Source organism: Carlito syrichta, unplaced genomic scaffold, assembly GCF_000164805.1.
Source record: "Carlito syrichta isolate Samal-C Ts95f unplaced genomic scaffold, Tarsius_syrichta-2.0.1 Scaffold308891, whole genome shotgun sequence".
Taxonomy (NCBI): domain Eukaryota; kingdom Metazoa; phylum Chordata; class Mammalia; order Primates; family Tarsiidae; genus Carlito; species Carlito syrichta.
In genome coordinates this window covers 267,966-278,627 of record NW_007252987.1, presented here as the reverse complement: position 1 = coordinate 278,627, position 10,662 = coordinate 267,966, and positions in this window count along the sequence as shown.

The following is a 10,662-nucleotide window of genomic DNA, read 5'->3' as shown; positions in this document are numbered from 1 at the left end:
TTAAAAAATATTAAAAAGCATTTACTTTTTTCACTCTCACTCATTTCAAGATAAGAATGTTTTACTTTCTATTATTTAATCCATTGCCTTGACTGCCTGATCCTTTTGTGAATGTATGTAGTGTATATATCTGAGTGTTGCGTGTGAGTGTGTGTATGTGTGTGTGTGAGAGCCCAAGAGTAGACCCATTATTATCAAAAGGCCAGCAGCACTAAAGGATTGAAGCAGTGACCTGAAGGTTAAATTCCACAGCGGTAATCACTAAGTTGTTCTCCATTATAGTTGTAATAAAAAGACTGGGACTGCTGACATCTTGTACCTCCCATCTAAAACCTTTTAAACTGTTTGGGAAAAAAGCTTTTATTCAAGAAGTGAACAAAACTCTAGGTGTGTGTTACTTAAAGATTTAGAAATTTCCTGTAAGGTATGCTGTTAAAGATGCTCAGAACACATCTGCACTAGAGTAAAATGCTAAACCACACTGTTTCAATTTTATACTCTTTTTCTTGACCTACATAAAGAGTGGACATGAAGAACAATCAAGCTTCACACTATTTTAAAAATTCCTTGATAAAATAAACATATTTGACTTCATCAAGATCCTACCACAAAATGACTAAAGTGTCTATAAGATCAAGCATATTAATTAAACCTCATGGGTCATAAAGTGTTACCAATGATAGTTTTTGTTATATACTTAGTTTAAATAAATTATACCTTCTTTATGTACTTCATTTCAAAAAGGGTTTCCCAAGAATAAATTTATTAAGTGGATTTACACATACTAGATAATATTATCAGCAAACAATAAATTCATGAAATTTGCAATGCATTTTTTAGTTGTAAGTAAAAATTTATTAAAAATTAATTATATTTTACTATAATTTTATATGATATCATAAGGCTTTGCCACTTTTGGAAAATTTTAAATGTGTACAGTAATACAAGCTATAATCTGGAGATACATTTACTCTAGCAATCTATGTAATTTTACCAGCTATCAAGGGATAGTCTTCCACTTCCCCAAGGGAGTCTGTTGATTTACATATGCTCTCACTCTGGTTATTTTTAAGCAACAGAAGTGATGCCAAAATAAATAAATAAACGACAGCAACAAAATGACTATTTGTCCTTGAAAATACACTAAGATTTGAAGAGCAACAAATACCCATGTACAAATTACTTAGGACCGCTAATAGAAAAATATAATGAACAGATGACAAATAGAGTATGATAAAAAGGCAGAAATGTTCCAGCTCTCTGCTTTTTTGTGGAATACATAGTCGAATGATGTAAGTTAAATTCTGTTTATTCCTTGAATCGTTTATCTTTTTTATGTAGTGAAGGTTCTATGGATATTTGTGTACTATAAACAAATATCATTCTTGCTCTCTGGGGATTTTCATCAAGGAATTATAGAAAGTACACTTAATTTGATACTAAAAGATCAGAGCTTACTTTTTGGTTTTGCTAATTACTAATTTTGATGTCTAAGCAAATCCACCAATCCTTTAAGCTAATATTAGTAAAAGTTGTGTAATAATCCTCTCCTCATGGGTTATTATAGATTTAGACGATGTATATAAAAGTCTTTTGTAAACTGAGGCAGTCTGGATACTTAAGGACTATTGCTGCTTTTGATTAAATAACTACGTTAAAAAATAAGAAAGATTTTGAAAGAGACAAAGTAAAAATGCAAACACTTTACCATCAAAGAAGAAAAGAAAATGCTCCATGGAGAAGGAATGTTTGAACTGTGTCCTGAAGGATTTCTATTTACATTTAGCTTCAGAGAATGACCACCATTAGGAAGATTATTCCAGGAGAAAGTCATTCAAATGGCATTTTGAATGAGATAAGGAATTATGGCTTATTTCATATGGGGAAGACAAAATTAGGTTTGAAATAATACCATGTCAAAGAGTAGAGAGAGAATCTAGTGAATCCTGGGTAGGGAATGGAATACAAATTTGTGTGGCTAGAAATAAAGAAGTCTTATATATCTTCAGAAATAGATTGAGGCTGAAAAATATAAGCATTTATTCAAGGTACTTTGGAGAAATTTTTTTTTCTATTTTTCTCTATTGAGCAATTTCACAAGCATTTGGAAAAATCAAAGGTAATCATAGAGTAAAATATAATTTTCATCATTTGCTTTACCAGAGATATTCAGAAGTCTCAGCATACTTGGGAAATATATTGTATAAGTTTAATGAATGAGTAAAATTTGTGAATTCTATGCCATGTCTGTGAAAAAGACAAGAACAAAATGTTTGAGCTAGGAGTAAAGGAAATAGGAATCATGTAAATGTAGGCCTTTGAAACAATTTCCTCTGGAGTCAATAAATAATTCTGGTGTTGCTTGACCTATTTAATAAACCCATAACACGCCTCTATCATCCTCCCTTCTCATTGAATTTACAAAAAGGTTTGGACTGGAAGGCATCAGGTGCCCATTTTCCTAGGCACAGTTAAACACTCAGATGCATTTAAATATTATTCTCATATTAATACTCTCTCACTTATCCTTAGCTATTTATTTACAACTGCCATTTCTCAGCAGAAGAATATATTATATGCAGGAGTAGATATGTTTTACCTCCAGTGCCTCTTTGCAGTGCTCATGAAGAAATGCAAATCAATCCTCTTTCAAAAATGAACTTGTCAATCAGCTGTGAGGAGAGCATTTAACTGACACTCTCCACCTGCTGACCTTCAAAACCTACCAAAACATTTTTTATTTTATTTTTAAGTTGTGGGGTACAATTCAGGGTTAGATATATAAATATTCATTGTGCAGGTACCCTTGTTGATGAGGTGTGCCCCCCACCTCCCCAGGCAGATCTAACGTCAATTCTACCTTCCTGCCCCACCACCATAGTTTCCCGCTATTCTCAATCCTTTTGCTATAGTATTACAGTAGTTATTCAAGTTCCACTTATGAGTGAGAACATGCGATACTCAAATCTTTGTTTCTGTGAAAGATCACTCAGTATTATAAACTCATACCAAAACATTTAAACTGAGGCCAGTCATGCTTTTCCCAGGCAGCCCCTAGGCAATGACTGAGCACAATGAGGATGGTAGAGCTGCTCATTTCTGCCCTCTATGACTCCTCTATGGGAAATCTTTTTGCTGAAGCAAAAAGCACTTTGTGCTTGTTGAGAATTTCTCAGAGCTGCTTCCCAGGATGAGACTCTTCCTGCTCGTCTTTCTTTTTTCTTCCTGTCTTTACACAGGTGTCATAATGCACCATAGTGTAAAGACCTTTTCTGTTCTGTCTACTTCTCCTCCCTCTCCTGTCTCATGGATGTGTCCCTCAATAAATCTCTTAAAATTCTATGTTGGTATTTGAAGATCCAACTCACACAATCTAAGAATAACCAATTTGTAAGAATAAAACAATTTGTAGAATAAATGAATAGATGAATGGATGGGTGAGTGAATGGGTGGATAGGGAGCATCAGAGAATTGCTAGAAGTGAGTGAAAAATTCAACGTGAAGAAGTAAAATATAAACTTGACTGATTTTCTAAACTTGCATATAATGCCAACCTTTAAAAATAAACTATCCTTATCACCAATATTCTATCACTTATTTTTGAAAGAAGATTGAGGAAATAATTGGCAACATGAAATATTATAAAGAAAATATGATATATATATATACATTACATGTATTATATATAATTTTCTAATACCTCTTGAAACTAATAGCATACATATATATGTCATACATCATGACATATAATTTACTCCACACAATAAATCTAGAAGGAAATTAGAACTCTGAATTCTGAAATAACAAAATTAATGTAGCTAGCAAGTGGCAATGATGGAATTTCTGTTTTCTTTGATCCCAAAGATTCAAGGCCTGGCCTTTAATAAGGCACATTTCAATGTTTTTTTTTTAAGTTAGGAATTCACTACAGTAGAGAAGGTTAGGTTATAATTATATCAATATATGTCAACTTTCATATAGTCAAGTGCATAGGCTTTCATTTGTTATAACAAGTTGAATTAAAAAGTGATCTTATATTCTTGTTTTTTAGCTAGTAGCACTTTAGAATCATTTTCATTTAGTTTGAAGAAACTTTTTGAAATATCCTCCCCACTTATAATGTTTCTGTGTGATAAATGTCAATCTTATTACATATCCACTTTGAATACCCCAAGACGTAATTTTAAAAAACCCTACCCCCCACATGTAGTTTGCATCTCCAGCACAAACTCTAAGAAATTAAAGGACAATGTGATGGATGGCAGTTGTCTCTAAGTAAAAGAGTCTTAGAGCTAATGTAATTACACAAATGCTCATTTTATTACATCCTGTATATCCTGAATTTTTGAACAGATGCCATAAATGATCAATTACTTCAGTGACTGGTAATACCAAGTAGCAGGTAGAAACAAATCTGGACTGTGTTTCCCTAAACAGACTTTTGAAACTTTTGAAAGTAAAGGCAGTAATTTTACCCTATTTACCATTTTTCAATTAATCATATGCTAATTGACTTAGTAAGAAATGTGTTGGCTGTCTGACTTATTTAGAATTATCTCTCCAGAGCTGACGGTGAAACCAAAGTGCTCTTACCCACCACATGCGTGCTTGTTAAATCAATAAGTCAGGAAGCATAAGCTTGCTGATGACATAAATGTGTCAATTTTACCCATGTTGTTATAGATAGACACTTAAAATCTGGAGAGATAAATTGGTTTAAAAATGCTGGAGACTGGTGCGTTCATTTTCAGAAGCAATTCCTTTTTTTCTGCCTCTGATTGTATTTGACTTTAAAAATAGCAAAAGTCAGTTGAGTGCCCCAACAATAAGAGAATGTTTGCTGATTACGAACAAGAGATACCAGTTTCGTCACTGTTTTTGTGGTTAGCATAGTATTATTTATCTCTGCATGCCCCCCTTAAATTTGAGGATTTTCTATTTCTTCAAAATAGTCACAGATGGTGGCAGGCAATTACATGATAGTAGGTTTTCCTGAGCAAAGTCTTGGAATGCCAAACCTTATCCTCTGATGTGCTGAGTGATTCACCTTGAAGGGCCATTTTATTTTATGCCCTGTGACCCAGAGCTTTGACATAACTATAATTCCCAGAGGGTCTCATGGCACCAGAAATCTGTCATTCATAGCAACAGTAGGCTGGCTTCTACTATATTAAGTCACATTCTTCTCTCTCTCTGTCTTTTTTGAAAGTAATTTTATGAAAGAAAAAATAATCATTGAGCACAAAAGAAAGTTATTTTCAGGTCTAAGTTTGATCTAGCTATGAGATCTATATATTTTAAGTAAGTTAAGTCAGAGAACATGATTAAAATCAATGTTAAAAAATGTATTGTAAGCAGGCTAGTTTGGATAAGTAATGAATAATATCAAACTTGACCATATTAATGTGACATGCTTTAATGTTTCTATTTGGGGTGTACATGTAAAACCGCACCCTAGCAAGGTGTGTTTTTGCTTACAACAACAGATTTCTTTTCATAAATAATCACAGAAAGTTAATGAGTATTTTTAAATGGTGGAATAAATTCAATAGCCAAAATAAAAATGGAGACATTTCACTGCAATATAGTTAAGCATTTCCTAAGGTAGATGTATTTTAAAGGAATAAAATCGTTTACTTAATTAGCTTAATTAAGCGCACTATTGCACTTGCCTGCTGAAAGGCTGACAACAAGAGGGTAAGTAACGCTTTTGACCCTTTTTGAGCATAAAATCTGGATACAGAAGCAATATATATGTGAAATTGCCAAATACAAACATAAAGCTAATTCAATGTCCTGATAGAGTTCACTCTATTTTAAATTGGTCAGAGAGGGCTTTAAAGAAAAGATAGATAATGAATACAGAAGATAAAATAGAGAATTTCCAGTAATGACCTACAGATTGCAACTGATATAAAGATTCCAGAAATATACATATACATTTATATACTTTCTCATATTTATATATGTCCTGTTTTTAAATTTTCACTCCAAGTTTTTAAATATTATGTGTGATATATGTGTGTATACACACACACATATATACACACACACACATATATATACACAAGCATGCATAAATATGGATAGTAGACTAGATACAATATATAAAGCTACTTTGAATTTGAAAATTTAAATTTTCTATCATCTTCCCTGGCTCATAATTGTCCTATAGCAAAGTAGTATCAATGCTAGTCTAAATTTTTTTTGAATTTAGGAAGGCAAATTTTTTAATGGCAGAATATAAATATATAAGGCAGTGAAGGGCAGTACAGCAGAGAAAGGCTGTCTGCCTCAAGTCTGATTTTTTCAAATCACACATCCATAACAGCCACATCTCTCCTGTAGGCCTATTGTAGCCATCTCTATGGTTTTCAATCTATTCTGCCTTTAAGAAATAACTGAGTAATAATTGTTGTTATTTATAAAAATCTAACTTGCATGGGAAATTGACTTTAATATTGGAAAGACTGATTTACGAAAGATACTAATCATTTAGACAGTAAATCTGTGGAAGGAGTTACCATTGGTTTGCTATTTGAATTAGATGTCTAACGGATTGCATAGTAAGAGCCAGAGATCCTAGTTACAAATCCCAGTTCGACCTCATCCTAGGTCTTTAATTTTGAAAAATATTTATTTTCTTATCCTGTCTTATATACGACAAAGATGACATTAGCAGCACCCTCATAGGTTTGTTCTAAGTTTAAATGGGTTACTATTATTATGATTTGAGATAGTGTCGAGATAAAGCACATGTTTGGCACGACATGTTTTTGTAACTAAAAATACATCTCAGTACCCTTGATGCATAGATAGGCATCATGCATCGCCAGTAGAGGTGCAGAGTGCACACTATTCCTTCAATTTAATTGCTCATATAGTTTATGTTTGGATTACTAGACCATGAATTGTTGGTGTTCTGGTCTACCAGTTGCAAAATACTGGAAAAGTGGTAAATCAAGATTGTCTTTCAGTTTTCTTCCAAATTTCACATACCAGAAATCTATGACAAGACAAAAGTAGCAAAGGAGACACCACTAAGGGAATGTGATCCAACATCAAATAAATCACAACAGATGGTGAAAGATGCTTATGACTTTCAGTACCACTACCGATTTTCTCTTTAATCTATGCAATTTTTATTAAATTCAGAATTCTTGACACCAAGATTTGCTTATTGAGGTCCAAAACATAAAATATCAAATAGAATCTTAGCTCCAACAAGTTAAAGTTTCTACTTATGTGGTCTCCACAGGCAGTCTCTGCAATGATTCTGTTTTTCTCATGCATGTTCAAGTGGCACAAAATATTCCAAACCATGACAGTCTAATGAATGATTAGTATTTACTAATAGAGCTCATTTTCTACATATATTCTATATATCTTGCAATACCAATAAAATAATCATTATGGAACACAAATAATATAAGCAGTGAGACACACACACAGAGTGTTTCATAAAATGAAGGTATTTATTTAATGACAATTTCACTAAGGCAGCACTATTCTGAGATCTCAATTTTGAAGAAACTGAAAAGGTTTAACGAATAATTTAGATTTATTGAATTTTGAAAAAAATGATGTGATCTGGATAGGCAGAATATAGAAGAGAATCAAATGCATTAAAGAGACCAAGATTATAAAGGTGGGGAAAATAAGAGCTTTGGGAAAAAGTTTTACTTAGCAACTTGTCCTGAAGAGAAATGTAGGTATCAAACAGAAGATAAACTTGGTCTTATAAGTAGAGTCAGAACACAGGTTTGTCATCAGTATCAACTTATTTAATAAATATTTACAGTGTTGAGCACCTGTTGTATGCAAGACATTATGCTGGGAATTAGGTAAAACATAACCATCAGTAGTTTGAAATGCAATAATTTTTTTTTCTTCACATCCTCTAAAAACTCATAGTGATTTATGGCAAATTTATCTTGAGGTAGAAGAATCAGATTCATTATTGTTACTGCATTTTAGATCATTACTCCTTTATGTTCTCGTTAGGTTTGATTTATGAATGCGGGTGAGAAACATACAACAGTAAAAACAAAAGAGTGGTTCAAGATGCCCATGTATTTTTTTTTTTTTTTGAGTTGGAGTCTCACTCTGTCGCCCAGACTGGAGTGCAGTGGCTGCTCCAGGCCACCAGAGCCTCGACCTGCTGGGCTCCGGCAATCCTTCCGCCTCAGCCTTCCAAGTAGCCGGAATTACAGGCATGCACTACCACGCCCGGCTGATTTTTTTTTTTTTATTGTAGAGATGAGGTCTCACTGCCCAGGCGGGTCTCGAACCTGCGGGCTCAGTCAATCCACTCACCTCAGCCTCCCAAAGGCGCGGGATTACAGGCTGAGCCACCGAGCCCGGCCCCATGTATTTTTTTTTGAAAATCTTTGGTCAAGGTTTCAGTGACATATAACATTTGCTCTTCATCAATGTTAGCTTTGTCGTCCTCGTGCTGTCTAGTGACAACAGTTATATTTCATTGCTATATTTACCTTTGGAGCATTGCTTGCCAGGCATTACTATGAAAGGTAGGTTTCTTACTTTTGGGGATTGTTACTGGTGTCCCAATTTGTTGACTAATTTTTTCATAGGATGTCAATAACCTTAAATGATGAGAAAGGGCAAAGTGTTCTCTTGTGATAATCTTGGTTTGCACTACTGGTTTTCTTTCTTGTTAGCAATTTAGATGTTTTTGATAGTATAATCACACAATTTTGTCTAGGTAGATTCAAAGATGACCCAAACTATTTATTTGTTTAATTTAGTATTTTATTAGGAGATTAACTTCATTTTTATATTACATGAATCTGCCACTTGTCATTCAGAATATAGGATTATGCTATTTTCTCATGAACCACAGGTATAGGTAGAGTAAGCTAAGAAGTATATCTCCCCCTTCTCTGATAATTTTAAAAGTGTATTTGTCAGACTCAATGGAAACATGACCCTTGGACATATTAGAACTAGGAGATTCCATTTTGAGAATAGATAATACAATGCCCATCTTTGAGAGTAGCATGCAGAGAACATGTAAAAAAAAACAAAAGGTATTGTTTATATAGATAAGGGATATACAAAGTCTGCCAATTAAGTTCATAAACTTTCCAATGTGCACTTATGTTGGCAGCACTGTACAAACAACTTGGTAAGGCTTCATATGCTTGGTATATCAATGTCTCACAGTTGTGTTCATGTCGATGTGTGGCAGTGTCTTACTGATTGAAGTTAATACTGTTGTTGCATTTTTTTAATGAGAATGTTGGAGCTTGAATTCAAGCAATGGACAAACATTAAATTTCTTATCAAACTTGGCAAGAGTGAAAGTGAAATCAGGGACATATTAGTCCAGGTTTATGGGAATAATGCCATGAATAAAATGGCAATTTATAAGTGGATTAAATGCTTTTATGAGGGGAGAGAAAGTGTCACTGATGAAGAAAGGTAAAGACAGTCAATAACGAGCAAGACTGATGAAAACATTGCAAAAGTTCATCGAATTGTGCATGAAAAATGTTGGCTGACTGTGAGAAGCACAGCAGACCAAGTAAATATCAATAGAGAAACAGAAAATTCTTAACTGAAAATCTTGGCTTGAGAAAGGTATGTGCAAATGGTCTCAAAGGAGCTCTTGCATCACGACAATGCACCAACTCACACAGCACTATCTGTGAGGGAGTTTTTAGACAGTAAACAAATAGCTGTATTGGAATACCCTTCCTACTCATCTGATCTGTGACTTTTTTCTTTACCTGAAGGTAAAGGAAATATTGAAAGGAAGACATTTTGATGACATTCAGGACATCAAGAGTAATGCAATGACAGCTGTGATGGCCATGCCAGAAAAAGCGTTCCAAAATTGCTTTGAGAAGTGAATTAGGCATGATATCAGCACATAGCTTCCCAAGGGGTTTACTTCAAAGGTGACTGTATTGATATTCTGCAATGAGGTGCGTAGCACTTTTTCTAGGATGAGTTCACAAACTTAATTTTCAGACCTCATACATACATTTCCATTCATAATTTGGTATGTGGTAGTTGCACCTAAACATTATTGCACAACCTTTAACTTCCATTACAGGCAGCCAAATAAGAGGTTATTTATTTAACAATCCATGGATCTGCTAAGTCTTGCAGAGCTATCTGAGGCGGGATGATCAGTCACTCAAAGACCCCTTTATTTGGCTTACGAATATGGTTTTCTAGCAAAGAGAAATTTTCAGTATGAAGTTTAGAGTTCCTGGCTTTCATGGGTCACCCTTTAGTCCTTCAACTAATGTAGGAACTGAAAAAAATGTAAGATTAGAGAAAAGAAAGTATACTGGATTAGGTGTCAGGAAAGATAATATTAACTTAAACTCTGTCATTCACCAGTTTTGTGACCATGGTTGCACCCTTTACTGAAACTAGATCTCAGTGTATTTATAAAATGAAGAAACTGTAAAATATATCATATTAAATTCTAGAATGATATGACATGACTGTTTTACACTGGAATGAAATTGACAAATCAAACAACCTAATGTAATTGAGTATTTAGAGGGACCATAGCTTCTGAGACTCATAGATAATGTGGAAATGAAATAGTCATATGCACCATTTATTCTATGGTGAAAGGCAAAGGTTGTGTTCTTAAGTCTCCAGTATAAGTCTTCAGAGAAT